The sequence below is a fragment of the Lampris incognitus genome, chromosome 20 (assembly GCF_029633865.1).
Source record: "Lampris incognitus isolate fLamInc1 chromosome 20, fLamInc1.hap2, whole genome shotgun sequence".
Taxonomy (NCBI): Eukaryota; Metazoa; Chordata; class Actinopteri; order Lampriformes; family Lampridae; genus Lampris; species Lampris incognitus.
Genome location: NC_079230.1, coordinates 31,861,146 through 31,878,061, shown reverse-complemented (window position 1 = coordinate 31,878,061; position 16,916 = coordinate 31,861,146). Strand labels below are relative to the sequence as shown.

The following is a 16,916-nucleotide window of genomic DNA, read 5'->3' as shown; positions in this document are numbered from 1 at the left end:
CCGAAATCAGTGCAATTTCAACGTGCATATGGCCAACTCCAACTGTCCTTTTGCTGCGTGCTTTAAGTTGCACTTTACAGCTTTATTGTCTACCGAGTCGAATTCACAAGGAGGCAGGCCATTGAATTAGCAGTATAAACGAACAAAGTTGCCCAAAGAATCGCCCAAAAAAAAAAAAACCCGATTGCCGATTGGACTGACTCAGCCACTCACCGATTGCCAATATATTCGTCCAATCGTCCAGGCCTAACACACATACAAACACACCAACACACGTGACCAAACGCATGATCCCCTCCAGACTATCCACCTGGCGAGGATCACAATTAATGCAGCAGTCATTAACTTCTGTTGCTTAAATAGTTTCTGTCCTTTTGTGACGACAGCGAGCACTGAAGTTGTTTTGTGTTTCCAATGAGGGGCCCTCAAGACATTTCATTTTAAAGTGCTTGTTACAGATGCCATGTTGAATGCCAGGGGGTAGGATGATGCAGGATCAGATTCTGAATTGTTCAATACGGTCTTCACGGTTCGAGACGCTCCCCATTTCACGAGATCGTGTGTTATCCTGGTCGTTCTACTTTGACACTAGAACGACTGGGATTTCACTCCTACCTAAAACGACCACGAGCGGTTAAAATGACCACCAGTTTTTAAACTCAATATTGTGTCAAGATAAATACCCAGTTGAGATATTAATGCATTACATATGTTAGTGTGTCTGTTAGGAAACGACTGACACCAAAATTAACATTTTAACAACTTCAATACTGTAGCAAATTCAGGTGGGCAGCCGGGAATCCGCCGCAACTGGGACACAAACCCAGGTCTCCTGCACCACGAGTGACTGTGCTAACCTGTCGACTAAAGGGTCCGACCCGTTAGCCAACGGGCTAGCGAGTCTACACGTCAGTGGTCGTTACAATACTTTTAAACAATTCAATATGGCCGCTGTCCAACGCCTGTAAATACTGCCACGCCTCAGTGGTAGTCATGGTGCGTCTGTCCCCAGACATGTTGGAAGTAGTACCTGAAAAACAAAACAGAAAACACGTGTTGCTGCTCTAACACACGTAGCAAGGCCTATAAAACGTCAAATGTAAAAAGAGAACTGAACGTTGTGAAGGAACTGACGCGACCAACACACGTCATAAATACTGACATGACGCGCACGATGGCGTGCATATTATGTGTGGTCATTCTGACCGCTCATGGTCGTTTCAGGTAGATCTTATAACTTTTTTTGTGCAGTTGATCTAAAACTCATTTTAATGCGAATATATACAGTTTTAGGAGCGGGTAGGTCTGTATCTTTTTTCAAAAAGTTATTAAACTTTGAAAATCCAAAACGGTCAAAATGGCCGCCTTGGTCGTTCTAGTAGTTTTTAAAGTTTAACGTAAAGCAGTTGTGTTAAAGATGGCACAAAATGTTGTTAGAACCGTTGCACTTGCGTTACGTTTGAAATCGTGCCTTGATAATGCCAACATGTTGGGCCTCGTTCTGTCTAACACATGGAAAATAGACCTGCCGTGGCGTTGTCTCCTGCTCACCGAGGCGTCCACCGTATCGTATGGTGAGACGTATCGAACCGTGAGATCTGTGACTCGTCCCACCCCTAGTCAACACAAAGGAAAACAGCCAGGACGGGCAGTGGGCCCAATGCAACACACAGATCTATTTGTTCATCACATCACCGAGTTCCTCCTTACTGTGGTCGTGTTTGGTGATGAGATGAGTGTGCGTGCAGTGTAGAGCAGTCATGTCTGAATACACACCACAGTCCATTTGTCCAACCCAGGGGATTAAGGATTCTCCGGCACTGAAGAACCAAAATGAAATCAGCCTCTTTGGTTCTGAACTTGTAGAGTTATTTTTCTTTTACGATCCTGGTCCAGTGTAAAGGTAGCCCCGATCCGCTGTTCTGATTTCTACACATTGGTTTGTTTTCGTATTTTTTCCCACGTACGAATGGCATCCAACATTCCAGGTACAGAGGTTAAGAACAAATTTGGGTGGCTAAGAATGTCCCTAACTTGACCTCCGGAGCCTCCTCACTTCTCGCAAGAACAAACGGAGAGAATATAAATGGGAACGTTAACAGGAGGTTGTTGCACGAGGCCCGGTGTCTTCGCCCGTGAGCTGAAGGGTTTTCATGTTTGATGTGATTCACCCCTAATGCCTCTGGTATCCCCGTGCACATGTACCCCTGTGCTTCTGGTGGAGCCTGCAGACCCTGTAGCCCCCTCCTCTCCCAGGCTTTGTTGTGCACCTTTGCCAAGTTCCTGGGGCCTCCTTAATCAGTTACAGCGGGGAATAAAGACACTGAGCCTCTGTGTCCCCCCCCCCCTCCCCCCTGACTCCATCACGTCTCTCCTTTCCTTCATCCTACCCCTCCTTCCCTCTTTCTAACCTGCCCCCTCTTCTCCTCCATGTACCTCTCCACTGCTTACCCTTTCTCTCTCCATGTCTCAATCCCCTCTTTCTTTCTTTTCTGCATTTTCATCTTCCTTCCGTTGTCCTTTTTTCTCTCCTTCCCCCCCCCCCCCCCCCCGGTTTCTCAGCTCGGTGTCTGTCAGGCAGCCTGCACCTCCCCGGTGAGAAGATGAATGGTGTTTCGGGCAGCGGGGCAGCGCCATTGGCCCAGCAGACTGGCCGCCCATTGGTTGTCATCCTGGCACTGACAGGCAGCTGTAAATGCTGCAGGATTAATGGAGGATGCCCGCTGGTGCCCATTGTTGACCGTCTGACCACTTCTGTCCAGTGCAATCGTGCTCTCAGAACAGACGTAGTTGGTATCAGGTCCTCCTGCTGCCCAGCTCCTGTCAGAATCAACTGCCAGCACTCTTCTTAAATCAAGCCAGTGGGCTATGGCAGCAAACAGACAGAATGCTGTGGGTTTAGTGCAGGGCGGTGGCTTATTTCTTGGTTTGTACAAAAGAGGTCTTTCTAAATTGAAACTTTAGAGGTGTTCAGTTGTGATTTTTTTTTTTTTTTTTTTATGTGAACTGACCCATCACAAAACAGTAAACTGAACATTTTACAACAGCCAGAATGGATAAAGAAAAGATACCAACAGATAAGCTGACAATAATTGGAAGTGGGGCCGGACAAAATATTATTTCAACATCATAGACAAAATCCAGCGAGGTCTGCTTTTTACCTCTGCGCACAAAGGAAAACGTTCCAGGGCATCTGACGGGTGAGATGATTTCATCTCGTCTGTCTTCACGTCCTCTTTATATCCTCCTTTATATTCCTGGGGCATCCGGGTAGTGTAGCGGTCTATTTCGTTGCCTACCAATACGGGGATCGCCGGTTCGAATCCCCGTGTTACCTCCGGCTTGCTCGGACATCCCTGCAGACACAGTTGGCTGTATCTGCGGGTGGGAAGCCGGATGTGAGTATGTGTCCTGGTCGCTGCACTAGCGCCTCCTCTGGTCGGTCAGGGTGCCTGTTCGGGGGGCAACTGGGGGGAATAGCGTGATCCTCCCACGCACTACGTCCTCCGGGTGAAACTCCTCACTGTCAGGTATCGGAGGAGGCATGTGGTAGTCTGCAGCCCTCCCCGGCTCAGCAGAGGGGGTGGAGCAGAGGCCGGGACGGCTCGGAAGAGTGGGGTAATTGGCCGGATACGATTGGGGAGAAAAAGGAGGAAAAATTCAAAAAAAAATAAAATAAAATAAAAAATTAAAAAAAACACCCCCAAAAAAACGTCCTTTATATTCCTTAATATTGCAAAACCAAACACTGCAGTTCATTTGCTTTGGTTTTATCTTAACTGTGGACCCACTTCCCAGAAACTGATCATAAAAAGTCAGTTTGGGAACTCGTTGGCTGTTCTGGGAATCTTTTAAAATTTGTTTTTGTTATTTGGCACTGATAGTTGCAGCTACTACAGCCATTTTTTTGGGAACACAGTGTGATGTGACTCACTTTTTCATTGTGGCACGAAACGCTGTTGTGGCAGCACTTTTTCTTAACAATTTCTTACTCTTTTACTTCACAAAGACGTGTCCACACAGTAAAGGCCGGCTCCCTTTGTCTCTTCACTCAGGTTGCGTTCAGAGCCTGCATAACCTGCAGAAATGCAGAAGCACGGCGTCTCAAAAGCGGCGTTACACCCCTGTGTTTGACCCTGGGCCGGTGGCATGATCCAGCAGTGAACTTGTAGTTGAACGACACATTAGGAAGGTCGCTGCATTCATTTCCTCTCTTCCATTGTCTGGCTGCTGAAAAGCAGGTAGTGTTGTAGGAGCCTGATGTATGGGGCTACGGTGGAGGCGAGGGTTTAGGGACAGCAACCTGAGGAGGGGAGACGGTCGGGGGGAGATGGGCAGATAGATAACGCCCCTGGAGGAGTGGGAAAGGGGGGGCACCCGAGGACAAGCTCAATTGTCCCGTCCCTGCAGCAGTCTGTCACGGGCAGCGTTGTGCTCGGTCATTTGACTTCCTCCTACACTTAGTGGTGTGGTGAGTGATGCACAACAGCAGCTAAATGAACCTGACAGCATTGTCTACTGCCCCGTCCCCCAGCCCTGTTATTTTAACCTCTGCCCTGTCTGGTCGGAAGGCTTCAATCTTAATACGTGGGCTTCACCTTGGATTTGACCCTGTTTTTTTGTCTGGAGCGGACGGACTGCCTATTCAAATGTTGTTCTCAGATAATGGATGTCGTCCATTGTTCCTGATCAAAACAGTCTTAAAGGGACGGCTAAACCCTGCAGTGCAATTGTGCTCGCTGAGTCCTGCAGCCTTAATGTCTGCTGGCATCCACACATTCTTACTGCATTCAGGAATGCTTAAAAGTCATGTTGCCCTGTTTTTAACTTGGAAACTGTTGATCAGTGCTTCTCAGCCTCATGCGGACTTCCTGCCTGTTTGAGGAACAATCCACATGCATAAGACATGTTTTAGTCTGTTTTGTTTTTACTCATTTTATTAATCCCCATGAGGCAATTCTTTCTCTGCATTTAACCCATCCTAGTTGTGTAGCTAGGAGCAGTGGGCAGCTGCAGCACCCAGGGACCAACTCCGTTTCTTTTCCCATTGCCTTGCTCAGGGGCACAGACAGGACTATTAACCCTAACATGCATGTCTTTTTGACGGTGGGGGAAACCGGAGCACCCGGACAAAACCCACCGCAGACACGGGGAGAACATGCAAACTCAACACAGAGGACGACCTGAGATGACCCCCAAGGTTGGACTACCCCGGGGTTCAAATCCAGGACCGTCTTGCTGTGAGGCGGCAGCGCTAACCACTGTGCCACCGTGCCGTGTCGTTGTGAAGTTAGTCGGTGAAAATATTACCGATTATAAAAGAGCAGAATTCTGACTGAATCTGATTACAGGTATGCTGACAGTACACTGAGACCTCCAACATGAAGACTGTACTTCATCACATTACTGTACTTATCACACGGCAGCACAGGGATTTAGACAGAATACCTCTAACGTTACCTAAGACTAATGGGACTTAATTAAAAAACTACGCTGTAGCCTGTTGAAAATCAAGGCTAACAAAGCAAATAGGCCCACATTGTAACGTAGTCACGTTTTTAGAATCATAATAATAATAATAATAATAATAATAACACAGAGAAGCAGACCAAGTACAAAGACCTGGAGATTGAAATCAACAGGATGTGGGGTATGAAGACCGAAACAACACCACTGGTCATCGGAGCCTTAGGACTCATGAAGAAGGGAATGGAAAAGTTCACCAACCGTATCCCAGGAAACATCAACATCCATGCAGTCCAGAAGATCGCCCTACCCGGAACAGCCCACATATTATGACGAGTACTGTCAATCAAGTGACATCTGCCCTATAGTGCCTCAGGTCCATAGTTTGGACCCGACACTACAGGATGTAAAATGGGAAACACAAAGAAATAATAATAATAATAATCTACTACTACTGCTACTACTTTCGGCTGCTCCCGTTAGGGGGCGCCACAGCGGATCATCCGTTTCCATCTCTTCCTGTCCTCTGCATCTTCCTCTGTCACACCAGCCACCTGCATGTCCTCCCTCACCACATCCATAAACCTCCTCTTTGGCCTTCCTCTTCTCCTCTTCCCTGGCAGCTCCATATTCAGCATCCTTCTCCCAATATACCCAGCATCACTCCTCCACACATGTCCAAACCATCTCAATCTTGCCCATTATTAATAATAATAATAATAATAATCAGTTGTGTTACCAGTTTTATGAAATTTGCACATAGTTTGAGTCAGTTATCCCACCTGAGTCAAACTGTGTTTATATGCAAATGTACACTGCTCAAAAAAATAAAGGGAACACCTAAAAACACAATATAGACCTCGATGAATGAAATATTTCAGCTGAAAATCTTTATTTATTAGACAGAGGAATGTGTTTAGAGCAAAATAACCTAAGAATGATCAATGGAAATCAAAATCATTAGCCTATTAAGGTCTGGATTCAGAATCATACTCAAAATCAAAGTGGAAAATGAGAACATAGGCTGATCCAACTTCTGTGGAAATTCTTCAAGACGATTCAAAATGAGGCTCAGTAGTGTGTGTGGCCTCCACGTGCCTGTATGCACTCCCTACAACGTCTGGGCATGCTCCTGATGAGACGACGGATGGTCTCCTGAGGGATCTCCTCCCAGACCTGGATCAGGGCATCGGTCAACTCCTGGACAGTCTGTGGTGCGACATCGCGTTGGCGGATGGTACGAGACATGATGTCCCAGAGGTGCTCGATTGGATTCAGGTCTGGGGAACGTGCAGTTCAGTCCATAGCATGAATGCCCTCGACATACAGGAACTGCTGACACACTCTGGCCACATGAGGACGAGCATTGTCATGCATGAGCAGGAACCCAGGGCCCACTGCACCAGCATATGGTCTGACAATGGGTCTGAGGATCTCATCCCGGTACCTAATGGCAGTCATAGTACCTCTGGCTAGCACGTAGAGGTCTGTGCGGCCCTCCAAGGATATGCCTCCCCAGACCATCACTGACCCACCGCCAAACCGGTCATGCTGGAGGATGTTGCAGGCAGCAGAACGTTCTCCACAGCGTCTCCAGACTCTCTCACGTCTGTCACATGTGTTCAGTGTGAACCTGCTCTCATCTGTGAAGAGCACAGGGCGCCAATGGCGAATCTGCCAACCAAGATGTTCTCTGGCAAAGGTCAATCGGGCTGCACGGTGTTGGGCTGTGAGCACAGGCCCCAATTGTGGACGTCGGGCCCTCATACCATCCTCATGCATTCTGTTTCTCACTGTTTGAGCAGAAACCTGCACATTAGTGGCCTGTTGAAGGTCGTTTTGTAGGGCTCCGGCAGTGCTCCTCGTGTTCCTCCTTGCACAAAGGACCAGATAGCGGTCCTGCTGCGGGGTTGTTGTCCTCCTGCGGCCCCCTCCACGTCTCCTGGTGTACTGGCCTGTCTCCTGGTACCTCCTCCATGCTCTGGACACTGTGCTGGGAGACACATCAAATCTTCTTGCCACAGCACGCATTGATGTGCCATCCTGGATGAGCTGCACTACCTGAGCAACTTCTGTAGGTTGCAGATACCGCCTCATGCCACCTCTAGTGGTGAGGGCACTAGCAAAATTAAAAACTAACCAAAGATCAGCCAGAAAAGATGAGGACAGGCAAATGTTCTGTGGCCACCACCTGCAAATCCATTCCTTTTATAGGGGTTGTCTTGCAAATTGTCTAATTTCCGTGGAAATTAGACAATTTACCAACAGGTGAAATTGATTCACAAATCAGTGTTGCTTCCTAACTGGACAGGTTGATATCTCAAACGTGTGATTGACTTGGAGCTACATTGCATTGCTTATGTGTTCCCTTTATTTTTTTGAGCAGTGTACATAAGCTCATGCTGACATAAATTTGATCTCTCAAGGTGTCAATGGACAACAAAAATAATTGGAAAGAATACAGAAAAAGGAAACGGTGTTTCTTCTATACATCATGTTTGAGCCTGCTAGTTATACTTACAGGAGGCTGTGTTTATGAGAAGTAGTGCACCGCAGCTATACTGTATGCATACAAGCTGGTATATCTATCTATCTATCTATCTATCTATCTATCTATCTATCTATCTATCTATCTATCTATCTATCTATCTATCTATCTATCTATCTATCTAATCTGTCTGTCTATATATATATATATATATATATATATATATGATTATACAAGTCTGGTGCATGTTGGTAGTTGAATGCAGATGTACCGTATATCTGCTGTTTGCATTTCAACAGAAATAAGTACAGCTCTGGAAAATGCATGTGGTTCTGAAGAACATTACATGTAAAGGCACTGGATAAAATAACAAAAACATCTCACACATTACTATCAAGCACAGGGAGTAGGGCGAATTCAGGGCTAGCCAAGAGTTGAACCCGGTCAACTTAAGGGTCCGACCTGTTAGCCAAGGGCTAGCGAGTCTCGTCATCCGTGGTCATTACAGTACCCCCCTCCTTCGGGAAGCACGTCCCCGTGCTTCAGCATACCAGCCCCCTCACGCTTCTGGGCACACGCGCTTCCGATGGCCTCACAGTCTCACCATCCCACTTCTGACACCGATGTAGCAAATTCAGGGGCAGCCGGGAACCACTGCAGCCGAGAATCAAAACCAGGTAGTACTGTAGTAGTAGTAGTAGTAGGTGTACTATTGGTGGGCTCAGAGGCATCTCAAACAAAAGGAAACACTGCATTAAAAGAAGAACTCGTAAAAAACTATACCATTTGTCTGGTCTGTTCATAGACTGTGCATCACTTGTTCACGTAGTGCAACTAGTGGAGGAGCTTCTTCTTCATTTATAGGGTGATCCTGGACCACATCATCTGGTCCACATCATCTGGCACAATGTCAGCAATGCAAATTACTTGAACATGTATTGAATTTAATGCTTGAATTTGAATTGAACTGATTTCAGTTTCAATTGAAACTTGGTTTCTGTCAATAAATGTTGTATCCAGATGAACGGATTAAACGTTCTTTGACTTTGCGTAAGCATGGGGGAAAGGATCTGTAGAAATGCACACCGTTGTCCACGTAGAATCTTTTGATAAATCCCAATGATTTGGTTGAAAGATGGGTGAACATATTTCACCCCCGTTTACACAACTTTTTGTGTGTGTAGCAACCTTTATAATACACCCTTGGCCTTCAGAACAGCTTCAGTGCTTCTGTGAATGCTGTCATTCAAGTCCTGTGTATTTTGGGACATTGGACCATTCTTTAAAAAATAATTATCATCATAATGCATGTTATTTATGGGTGCCTTTCAGAGCACTCAAGGACACCTTACAAAACATGAAGCAATGGTTGGCCAAAACACACAGGATGAGCAGATAAAAACAAGAAAACGTTTCTGAAATTGTCAGCAGAATGAGCTACTCTTCATTTGGATAAAGGAACAATAGAGAAAATTGGCCGGCGTTCACCCTACAGAATCATGTGACCTGATCATGTGATTCCTCCAGTTGTTTTAACTATGGAAGTGGAGGGCTACATGGCACTCTGTGCCCCAGAACTTCTCATAGAAGTTCAATGATGTTTAAAATTTGGTGATTGGTGAGGCCAATCAACAAAGTCATTTGATTTCACCAAGTCATTTGACTTCATCCTGGTGTTCATTAAACCACTCCAGAATTCTTTTGGCATTTTGTGTATGGATATTACCATCTTGTAATACGGTAATATAATGAGGAGACCATGTTAGCATCACAGGATGCATCTGGTTCTGTAAATGGCCTCATATTTCTTGGCCAGTGTATGACCCTGCAGAGACCCAATGTCTCCCATAAGATGGCTGTCCATGTCCTTACAGATCTACCACCATGTTCATCTGCTGGCAACAAACCCTGTGGGTTAAAGACTCCCTTCATATTTCTCCAAATATAAATCTGTCCCCCATGTAGCAGAAAGAGTGTGAGACAGGTCTTTCCATTGCTCAGGGCTACAGGTTTTATGGTTCTTACACCGGGTTAAGCATCTTTGTGCATTGCCTTTGGATATAAACAGTGTCAGAATGGCACACTGCCATAAAATTGCAGTTTGTTTGAAGCTCACAATATACATTTATTGGTGTTTTGGTGTTCAGCAACCATCCCGTGAAGTGTCCAATTATCCCTGTCAGTGAGTTTCAACTTGCGACCACCGTTCCTCTTTGCTGATGCAGTTTGTCTGTGTTTGGCATATATTGTCATTGTTTTTGAGACTATTCCGTTTGACACATTGAATAATTTGCATTTTTTGTGATCGGTGCACCTTTAATTTGGATACCAACTGTTTAGCCTCTTCAGAAATCTGTTTGTGGCCTCATGTTGCTTTGAAAGCTCAGATATACAAATGCGGATTGTCAGACTTCTTTTAAAGCTGACAGATATGCTAACTGGCATATCTGTCATAGGCCATAACAGTTTGGACTCCAAAATCCAAACTGGACTTTGGAGACCAAGAAGAGGAAGAGAGTGAAGGCAGAGCCAAAGATCAAATGGTGGAAGTTGAAGAAGGAAGATTGTTGTGTAGAGTCTAGGGAGGAGTTAAGACAGGCACTGGGTGGTAGTGAAGAGTTGCCAAGTGGCTGGGCAACTACTGCAGAAATAGTGAGGGAGACAGCTAGGAAGGTACTTGGTGTGTCATCAGGACAGAGGAAGGAAGACAAGGAGACTTGGTGATGGAATGAGGAACTACAGCAAAGTATACAGAGGAAGGGGCTGGCAACGAAGTGGGATAGTCGGAGAGATGAAGAAACTAGACGAGTACAAGGAGATGCAGCGTAAAGTGAAGCAAGAGGTGGCGAAGGCAAAGGAAAAGGCGTATGGTGAGTTGTATTAAGAGGTTACACACTTGTTGTTATTCGTCCGTCACAGCGACGAGGACCATCTAGTCATCAAGTGATGGATGAATGATGACTTGCATGATGATTAAAGTGAGGAAGAGTTGTGCATCATCAACCCCACTCTCTCTCTACTACCAGTGGCAAGACTAAGCGAGACGAGTGGCAGTGGAGACGGCTGCAGATTTTTCCTCAGGGTTTCTTCCCAAAGCCTTTCCCGTAGACAAGTATACCCACAAGGCAGCGGAGGTTTTAAATCAGAGTTTTCCTTCTCCCACATGAACTGCCAGACAAGGCTAACGAGCTTTATCGACCCGGGTTTGAAATTAGAATTAGAGTCCTTCTCCTAGATTGGCTGCCAACCAAGGGTGAGCAGAACAGCCTCATGGTTTTCTTCTACATTCCATGCCTTTGGTAGCATTATCATTTCGCCCTTTTTCTGTCAATCAACTGACGCAAGACGATCCAAGTCTCCAGTGATTGATGGGAGAAGGTGTTTAGCGGGCTGGACAACAAGTTTGAGCTGGTTTGAGTTACTGCTGCTACGTTACAGCTAAGAGAGAAGGCTACAACAGAGGCAGCGCTAATGCATGTAATCCTTTGAGAAAAAAGGATCCTTCGCCATAAAATGGCAAAGGATGAGATTGTGGAAACCAGGTCTGTTGCCTCATGCTCTTGGAAAAGTTCAAGCAGTTCATCTATAAGTGAAGCAGCAGCCATTGCGTGTGCCAAAGCAGAAGCAGCAAGAGCACAAGTTTCCTTTGCGAAAAAAGAAATACAAATGAAAGTAGAAAGGGCACATATAGATGCATCACTAGATGTATTGATCATGGAGAAACAAGCAGCAGCTGCCATTGCTGTGGCAGAGGTCCTTGAGGCAGCCGCAGACACCAATGAGGAAAAACATAGCTGCAAAGTCGATCTCCCATTCAAGCCCAAAGACCCCAATGAACCTACTTCTGAATATGTACTTCAGCATCCCAAATCTCACAATAGCCTTCAGTCACTGCCGGAAATGGAACCCATCCGTGGTTCTGAGTTAGGATATGGAACCTCAATGCCTCACCAAGATAGCACTGTTCCAGCTCCACCACAACCAAGAGACTGATGACAACACCCTCCTCCAGAGTAACATCCCTACACACCAGCCAGTAAAAGGGGAACTTAGAACAGATCGGACCAATCCTGCTGAAGAGAGACAGGATGATGGTTGGATCAGGGCAGTTAATGTAAACCAACCCGAAAGAAGGCCAATAATGGTGTGAGAGGGTCTGGAGCACTGCTATGGATTACCAGAGGCCATGCAGAGCACACTCAATGGGAGACTTGGCGTTTTCCCAGGATATCTGGTGGAGATTTTTGGAGGCTGGTAGAGCTGGGTGATCTGTTGATGGAGTTTCTTTCTGCTAAAGCTGAGGGAGATCTACCAGGCCTCGCCTTTCTGGATACATCATGTGGTGTCAACCCCATCGTACAAAAATTGCCTTGCAGCCTACAGGAGAAATGGATGGGTGGAGACGCCACATACGGACAACGAGGCAGAGTGCCCGACTTAGCTTGCTGCCACCACGACCCGACCCCGGAGAAGCGGTTGATAATAAGATGCGATTATTTTGTCCTGCCCCTTTAGATCTGATATGAGGTGTACACATGAAGAACTCCACAGAGCCATGGCAGTGCACGCCATTATGGATGATACCTGCCTTTATGGCGGCGTGTTGGTCCAGTGGTTAGCGCTGTCGCCTCACAGCAAGAAGGTCCTGGGTTCGAACCCCGGGGTTGTCCAACCTTGGGGGTCATCCCAGGTCATCCTCTGTGTGGAGTTTGCATGTTCTCCCCGTGTCTGCAGTGGGCTTTCTCCGGGTGCTCCGGTTTCCGCCACAATCAAAAAGAAACATGCTTGTTAGGGTTTATACTCCTGTCTGTGCCTCTGAAAGAAGAACTGGAGTTGGTCCCCAGGTGCAGCATGAAGGCGGCAACCCACTGCTCCTAGCTACACAGATCACAGCTCGGATGGTTTAAATGCAGAACTTAATTTCCTTTCAGGGATCAATAACGATCAGAAACTGACCTTTAAAGCTGCTTGAGGGTATGTTCTTCATGGTAAAATATTACCTTTTAAGAAGAAGAGAAAGCCACTTCATTTTGTCATAGTATTGTTACTAATAATTGTATTCTTACAATGAATTTGTCTTCTGCATGTAACCCATCCTGTTGTACAGGAGCAGTGGGCAGCTCCGGGGACCAGCTCCAGTTCTTCTTTCCGTTGCCTTGCTCAGGGTCACATGCAGGAGTATTAACCCTAATGTGCATGTCTTTTTGATGGTGGGAGGAAACCCACACAGACACGGGGAGTACATGCAAACTCCCCACATATAGGACCTGTGACGGCCTGGGGTTCGAACCCAGGACATTCTTGCTATTAGGCAACAGTGCTAACCACTGGGCCACCGTGCTGTTAGTGTTGAAAATATCCTCAAGCGCCAATGAAAATGGAAAAAACCAACAAAACTTTACATGGATTTGCCTATTTGTCTATTTCTGAGCACGTCCCGTGCTTTTTCACAAAATCTTGACTGACACCCAGGAAGTGACTTATTTTCTGTTTTCATAGACTAGCATTTATCCAGTGTGTACGTTTAGTTTAAACTGAAGTCTTGTTTTCCACTTTGGTGGTCATACACAAATGACAAATATAAGAAGTCAGTGTTAGAAGGCACGATCCACACTTGTTTTGTTGCGTTATTCAAGCGACATAAAGCAGAATTTTGCGGACTGGCAGTCAAACAGCATTTCACTTCGTCCGCTGCCATTTGGTGGAATTTCCCTTACGCAGCTCTAAGTATGGGAATTGCCTGTGTGAGATGTTCTTGTAGAGTAAGCTTCAAAAGACAGGGGGGTAGGTTCAGTTCAGTTCTGGTGAGGCTCAGGCGGGAAGAAGCCACTCTTGTGTTGTTTAACTCGTAATTGTCTGGAAATGCTTTCCAGATGTCAGGAGTATGTTGTGGCCAGCGAGGGAGGGATTGGTGATGGTTTTTAGTGATGGCAGATGCAGCGGATCTTCTCCACTGATATGATTCACGGCAGGGTGGCTCTTTTCTTTGGGAGCTGACTTACCAGAGCAGACATTTGGAGGAGTTGTGGGTCGACTGTGAAATTGTGTGTAATTGGGCATCATTGTCTGGTGGACATCATGTTCGGCATGATGGCAATGGATACAAAGCTGAAGTCCACTAGAAGAACCTGGGCATATGTTCCCACGCAATCAAAGTGCATTTGGATTAGGCGTCCGGGTAGCGTAGCGGTCTATTCCGTTGCCTACCAACACGGGGCTCGCTGGTTCGAATCCCTGCGTTACCTCTGGCTTGGTCGGGTGTCCCTAAAGACACAATTGGCCGTGTCTGCGGGTGGGAAGGCGGATGTGAGTATGTGTCCTGGTCACTGCACTAGCACCTCCTCTGGTTGGTCAGGGCACCTGTTCGGGGGGGAAGGGGAACTGGGGGAATAGCGTGATCCTCCCACGTGCTACGTCCCCCTGGTGAAACTCCTCACTGTCAGGTGAAAAGAAGTGGCTGGTGATCTACATGTATTGGAGGAGGCATGTGGTAGTCTGCAGCCCTCCCCGGATCAGCAGAGGGGGTGGAGCAGAGACCGGGACGGCTTGGAAGAGTCGGGTAATTGGCCGGGTACAATTGGGGAGAAAAAGGGAGAAAAAAGTGCATTTGGATTAAAGGAATAGTCAGGATTAATAGAAAGGCTTCATTTTCACAGTCATGCTGTCTGCACACTGGACACACAACTCCAGCTTGCCATCTGTAGTTCACTGCAATCAGTGGAGGACAAATCCACAATCCTCGTTAAGCCAGGAAACCCTCGAGTTAAAGCACAGCTAGCAGGATGTTGCAGTGGTTTATGATAGTGAATTGAAGGGTTATTTAAACATGTATATACGTTTCCTTTAGGGCTGGTTATGGTGGTTTCCTACCGTGCTACTTCCTGCAACACGGCCTACTATCAGTTACCAGCAGAAGTCACTCCAACATGGCACAGCAAACACTGAGGGAATCTAGCAATAAGAACAAATGGAATTATTTAAAATGACCGTTTGAATTCGACATGACAGACTGCTATAGCATCATGTGAGCTTCGACTGAACTGTGGAGTGTTGTTTTTGTGCTGGATGAGGGCTGTTCATGTGTCCTCCATTAGCTGCGTTGAACTCGAGATGGTAAGATGGGGCTGCATGTCCAGTGTGAAGAAACGGATGAATGACTGTGGAAATTAAACCTACCTGTGTTCTACGTGAGAGGTGAGGATGACATGGGGATAGACTTCAAAAAATGTGAACGATACATTTGAGTTCAACCCATGTGACTTCATCTTCCTTCATCCAGGATTGTTGGCTCTATAGATAAACCACAGGAGGCCCAGCAGTTGGGACAGTACTGATCTGTCAAAGGTCCTTATGACACAGTGGAGAGGAAACCAGTAGTACAGGTGCATTCCTAATAGCAGTATGTGGCAGTAATGTTATATAAGTCACACTACTTCTTATTCTTCTTATCCGATCCTTATCCTTATCCAATGTGAGGGTCTAAGGACAGGATGTTGTGTTGCTGTAAAGCCCCTTGAGGAAAATTTGTAATTTGTCATATTGGGCCATACAAATAAAACTGACTTGACTTGACTTCTTGGCTGCTCCCGTTAGGGGGCGCCACAGCGGATCATCCGTTTCCATCTCTTCCTGTCCTCTGCATCTTCCTCTGTCACACCAGCCACCTGCATGTCCTCCCTCACCACATCTGTAAACCTCCTCTTTGGCCTTCCTCTTCTCCTCTTCCCTGGCAGCTCCATATTCAGCATCCTTCTCCCAACATACCCAGCATCTCTCCTCCACACATGTCCAGACCATCTCAATCTTGCCTCTCTTGCTTTGTCTCCAAACCGTCCAACCTGAGCTGTCCCTCTAAGGGCCCAGACACACCAAACTGACTAGTAGCAACGAAGGCTGACTGTTGCATCGCCTCACGTCGCCTGTCGTCTGGGCCAAAAAGTAGCACTACAGCCGACAGCCAACTAGCATGTACATTCTGCACTGATTCACTAAGCCGAACAGCCAATCATAGTGATCTCTCTCACTGACGGGCTCTGCCAATTCAACATGCTGTATTGGCCGAAAGCTGCCAACAGGGGTCCGACTAGTGCCGACGGTGCGGGACACACCGCAAAAACTAGGGTCACAGACGCTCACTGACGGCCCGACGTTGGCCGACAGCCGACTGTGGGCCTGGTGTGTCGGGGCTGTAAAAGTTGGTAAAGGTCAGAGGGGTCATGCCAAATTGACTCAGCCTCCATTGGAAAAGTAGCCCATGGCATGTTGTCGGGATCACAGTGTCCGTATGAAGGGACCAAGACAAGTCCTCTTTGATGTGGACACTGAGGAACTTGCAGCTGCTGACCCTTTCCACTGGCTGATGGGGATGAGAGCTGCACACCGCCATCGCACCATCTCTTGCAAATAAGAGTGTCTTATAAGGATCAAGTAACAAATTGTCAGGTTTCAGTCGGTCAGGCTGTAATAGGGGCGAAGGTGTCCTACGCCTTTGGTTGCAGTGTATGTAAGTGGTGTAAGTGTTAATGACGGGCTCCAGGGGTGACTGCTGTCATCATGACTCCCATGTGTCACGGAAAACCTGAAAACTTAGACTAGTTTTCCAGTCAAGGATAACACCTGGAAAAGGGCAAAGTTGATCAGATGTCCTGGAAATGTTGTTGAAGTCATTAAAAATTGTAGTTATCGGAAAAAAATCACATTTTCGCTTCTTGAGATGGCATATTTTCAGTGTACTTTTTAGCTGAGATGGCATAATTTTAGCAATGTTTCTAGCTGCTGACTGAAAGCAAACTTTAGGGAGTATGTTCTGTGGCCAGCCTAAAATGATACTTTCCATGTAGAGACTGCTGAGGTTTCCACTGGTAGTTAGGACTGAAATATATATCACCTTTTGTGAGCAACGGCTATCATGTACATCCAAGTAAAAGTCATGGAAAATGCCCTTGAAGTGTCCTGGAAAATG

The 16,916-nt window shown here is 46.5% G+C and overlaps 1 protein-coding gene across 1 annotated transcript in view; it reads left to right on the top strand.

The window, feature by feature from the left end:
* focad (focadhesin) overlaps positions 1 to 16,916 on the top strand; it is a 148,486-nt gene that overhangs the window by 33,730 nt on the left and 97,840 nt on the right. The gene's annotated exons all lie outside the window — the stretch shown is intronic.